The 5,064-nt window shown below is 31.3% G+C and overlaps 2 long non-coding RNA genes across 2 annotated transcripts in view; one reads left to right on the top strand and one right to left on the bottom strand.

The window, feature by feature from the left end:
• Positions 1–151: 151 nt before the first annotated feature.
• On the bottom strand, positions 152–3,189 carry LOC309509152. Its single transcript, XR_014209806.1, has 3 exons — positions 2,945–3,189; positions 1,146–2,869; positions 152–990 (listed from the first exon to the last, which is right to left on the bottom strand). It is a non-coding gene; the product is annotated as an uncharacterized lncRNA (long non-coding RNA).
• LOC309509151 overlaps positions 2,637–5,064 on the top strand; it is a 27,910-nt gene continuing 25,482 nt past the window's right edge. The window contains exon 1 of the long non-coding RNA XR_014209805.1: positions 2,637–2,776. This is a non-coding gene — a long non-coding RNA (uncharacterized lncRNA). The remainder of the gene's footprint in view (positions 2,777–5,064) is intronic.

Raw genomic sequence — 5,064 nt, 5'->3', positions numbered from 1 at the left:
TGACTGATTGATTGATTTTCTCAAGTTTTTAATCAGCTTTTAGTATTCACTAGATACTTTTAAATGGGCCTGACATTTAGGCTATAACTAAATTCCATGTAGCCTCGCTTTATGTTCTTGTAAAAAGATGCTTAATATTTAATACTCACTTTAAAATAGTTGGATAGCATGTAAAGATGTGTACAACCTACCTAGCGATGCATTGTGATTATTTCTTTAATGAATCGATCTACACATTTTTAACCGTAGACTGTGCGCAAAATGTAATGTGCGCAGACAATTACAGTGCCAAATTCTGTTTGTTGCCAATTCTTCTTCTTCAAAAACTGAACTTCAACAAAGTTATTTGCATCAAATTAAGCATGCATTCACGCGGTGTCGTAATTACCGTACTCTCGCGGTACTTTGATGGTGTCATACATCGCTGAGTCTGCACAGCACCGCTTTAAGTCGAACACGTCTTAAAGATAGGGCAGGGAATTTTGGAAGAGGCTAGCAATAACAAGCTAGCTTTGAAAGCATAAGATCTAATCCATTGAAATGTGAAGATATATCTTAACCTTCTGTTTCCCCACAGTGTTATTGAGCGGTTTCACTTCCTCTATCGCGGCATCTGCAGTTGATCCCCTCAGGTTCTTGAAGAAGGTTTTTGTACGGCTCTTTATCACTGTGTGAATTTATGACCACCTAAATCGCCGAAACATTAATAATCTCCTGTATCTTCAGCCTGGACTCCACTGATGATCATCTGGAAATCTTTATCGGACCCACTTCCACTAAATCGAGATGGGATAGAGGAAGCCCGGACATTTCCTCTAGAAATGAGGAGTTTATGAGCTTCTCCCGATTTCTTGAGGTACCAGCTCATACAATATTTACTATCACACCATTTACCAACATTAAGACTGGCTTTACATGTTATTGTAACTGATTCTCCTAGTTGAAGAGTCTTCACCGAAGGGCTCTGAGTCACTTGCTCTTGACTGGAAACTGTAAACGATAATAATTATTAAGACATGTTAAAAATTTTTTTTACAAAACATAAAAATATAATAAACAGAGCAATTCCAAGAGGGTCCTCACACCATCGGTGCTCGGGCCCTAACAAGGAAAAGTGTTGTAAATCTATTAAGAATGAAAGTTACCTAGAGTCAGTGACCAAAGCAAGATGGTGAGAAAAATGAGAAATACCATTTTTGTTGTGGATTTGTTATGAGAAAAGAGGTCACAGAGGTACAGTAAAAGTGACAGGATTATATAGCTGACTTTAGCTTCACTGAATGACTATGCAAATGATGCTGTTCCTATGAAAATAATCTTTATTGGAACATCAGAAATCTGCGATTAAAGTTAAAAACTATATTTCAAAGTAGTGTCCAACAGAAGCTAATAATAAGGATTATGAAGGTCAAAGAAAGATTAGGTATGGAAGCTTGCCACGAAATAATAATATATAAAAAAAAGGTAATTGCGAAATATTATCTCAGAATTCTGACATTATAACATGCAAAATTTTGTGAGGGGGAAAAAAAAGTCAGAATTGCGATTCGCAAAATTTGTATTTTTTTTATTTTTAGCAAGCTTCCATACCTAATGCAGCAGTATTGACCTAAAAATATAAAAAAGAGCTATAAAAAATGTATCAAGTAATTAAAGTTGTATCATACAAGCTTAATAAATTAATGGTCTAATTTAAAGTGTAGCGGTTTTCTTTTAGTATACAACAGCAATTTAAATCTCACGATCATGCATTCAAACATGGTTCACATTTTTTTAAAATAAATAAAAAGATTTATAGGAATATATTACAAAATGACAAATAAGAAAATATAATAGGTTATTAAAGCAAGTAAGGTAAATAAGTTTTTATTAATTTTTGTTGCTGTTAAGTAATCTATTTTTATTTATTTTTTACAGTGATGCTAATAATTATTGTAGTATGTAAAAGTTCAATGTAAGAATACTTTATGTAATTTTTAATAAGGCAAACAAGCCAGAATTCAGCATGACAATTTATTCGATTTGGATTGATTTGTTTTAAATAAGTAAATAAATGGTATTGTGTGTAATTGTGTTTATTTCTTCTGATAGTATAATGTCTATTTTTAGTATTTTTTATTTGATATTTTTGCTTGCCCTACATACATAAAAAAAAAAAAAAAAAAAGGTGGTAAAGTGAAGATTTTCATTCATACAAACATTTTGGGAACAGCTTGGTCAACAAGTATTAAAAATCACATCGTAAATAGTTAAATAGCACTCAAAACATATCCTACCATCTCTCAATGATCTGTAATTTTAATGAAATTCACTAACGCAGATAAATTAGATCTGATCTCAATAGCACATTAAATAAATAAATGTCTAAAACAATATCTTAAATAAACTATAATGTTTAAATCCTACTGTAGATTGTACTATAAATGTATTGCAGTGACTGTGTTATTGTGCCGATTCACTTCCTCCCCATCAGCACCTGTGGTGTGTATCAGCGTGAGACAGACTGAGGGAGGTTTTTGTACGACTCTTTATCACTGTGTGTACACATACTTGTTGTCAATCTTGTGTCGGGTCATACAGTAATATTGTGCTTCATCTTCTTTCTGGACTCCACTGATGGTCAGATTGAAGTCAGTGTGAGCGCCAATGCCGCTGAATCTAGATGGGACGTTTGAGTGACGTTCACGTATGTAATAAATGAGGAGTTTGGGAGCATGTCCAGGTTTGTGCTGGTACCAGAACACACAGTTCCTCCAGAGACTACAGTCAGCAACAGGTAAGTTGGTTTTGCAGTTTATTTTGACCGTTTCATCATGTTGAGTTGGTTGGACTTGAGGAGTTTGAGTTACTGTCACTTGTCCATTTGAGCCTGTAAAAGACAGATGGTTAGAAATCTCTTCAGCATAACTGTCTAAATATATAAAACATTCTGTATTTGACCTACCTTGAATTCCAGTGGTCAATATGCAGATGGAAATTATGAAAAGCATAGTTGTTGTGTGCTGTACTGTCATTAAGAGTACATTAAACACTAAACAAGGTTATAAAGACAAGTAAAGCACTGAGGCTAGTTCTGTCAATGCAAATGATCTTGTTAGTGTAAATACTTTGCTTACATTGGGTGGTATTAGGATGCATTTCCATGTGGATGAAGAAAAAAGTAAATTTCACACGAAGAGGGATTGAAGGAAACATGCATGAAGTTGGCCCCCCCCCCACCCAACACAAAACGTTGGCAAAATATTCTCAATCGTTTGTGCCATAAACAATTGTTTGTGCTGCTTCGGTTTTTAAGATATTAAAAGAATATCAGGAGCGACCTGATCTGACTCTTTTGTTGGTGTTAGTACACTGATAAAAATTAGTTGTTGGATCAAAGTAAAAAAATTACTTCAACTTGTTACAAGTAATCGGTTTACTTTAGCTCAACTTAAAAAAAAATAATTTACACAAATCAGATTTCTATAGTCAATTGAAAGTAAAAATACTCTTTCAACCAAAGAGATTTGTTTAATTAGCATTAGATTATAAATTATTATTTGGATTAACTTAATTTTTTTTTACTTTTATATATTAAATATCAAAATAAATACAAAACAATTACACACAACATGAAATATCACCAAATTTTTGTCTGAAAAAAATAAGCCTTTTACACTCTGGAATCAAACATTTAACTGTTTATTTAGTGCAATCGTCCGACAAACTCACAGAAACCAGAATTTCCACTTTTACCTAAACCTAGGCTATAACTGAATTTACTTTGTTCAGTTTAGATTTAGGCGGTGCACATTAATAAACATTGGTGTGTCAGTTTAAACTAATTAAAAATTTTAGTCTGTTATGTAATCAGGTTGATTTAGTCCTATTAAATATTTTTGATTTGAGTAAAACAAGTAAATTTAGATGTTCCCACATCAAGCACATTTTTATGTTATCTGTCGAAAACCCCCCCAAAAAATTAGTGTAGATTCCTGAAAAAATAAATGATGTTTAATTCCAATGAAAGGCTATCAAAGTATTTTAATACTGAAGATATTTTGAATAAATGCCATTGTTTTAATGTAATATAAAAATATATGAGAACAAATATCAGGAAAAATTTATTAAACTTATTTAATTAAATGATCACAATTATGTATGTTATTAAGTTACAGATGAGCATCTGTTGAACTATTTACCATATATTGAACTTAATGTTAAAACTGAACTATATATACTAAATATTAGAGTCATTCTGCAATTTAGGGTACATTTCTTGTCCATTGATGATTCATATTTTTTATTTTTTTTAATGTTCTTCACAAATATCATATTTTAATCCTTTAAGGGTAAGCATATTAAAATCTCACAGAAATATTTTGTGCACCGTGTTTAAGTTAGCTTGAAATCGATGTTCCTTAAAATAGTTTTTGCAGAGTCTGTTTTAGAGGTGAATGAGTCTTTGAGTAAGAAAAAAAAAAAAATACAAAAACGTTAAATCAAAATCTAATACTTTAGAATTTTTTTTTCATTGAAATTTCATTTAAGATTAACTTAACTATATTGCTGAACAAACAACCCCTGCAAATAAAAAGAGATTGATCACAACAGCATTCAACGAGCATCATATACTGAATTATTTTTTACACATCTTTTCTTTCTTTCAATATTTGTCGTTATTGTGGTGTCATATTAAGTGACCATCAACTATATCGGGTGCATTGTTATGGTTCGCAATATTTTATGATTTCAATTCTCATGACCCTACTGTGTTCACTGATGATAATAATGTTTTGCCATAGATCGTTTTTATCATAATTTAACTTTCTGTGTCAAAGGAGAGTAAAAGGTGTGCAACAGTGTAGTCAACTGCTATTTTTGTGAACTATTTTTTACATTTCAAATAATCTGTTCATAATAATAATAATAATAATTAATACTATACTAATACTTTATATTGTTATTATATATATTTTTTTTACATTTGAATTATGCTTCTTCTCATATCCTTCAGGTTATATATATTATATTTTATATCCACACAGGTTAGAGGTTTGCATAACAAATTGACAAAATTATATT

The sequence above is a fragment of the Leuciscus leuciscus genome, assembly GCF_965113295.1.
Source record: "Leuciscus leuciscus genome assembly, chromosome: 11".
In the NCBI taxonomy this organism is placed as follows: domain Eukaryota; kingdom Metazoa; phylum Chordata; class Actinopteri; order Cypriniformes; family Leuciscidae; genus Leuciscus; species Leuciscus leuciscus.
The sequence above is the reverse complement of the archived record's forward strand: the minus strand, read 5'-3'. Positions and strand labels throughout refer to the sequence as shown.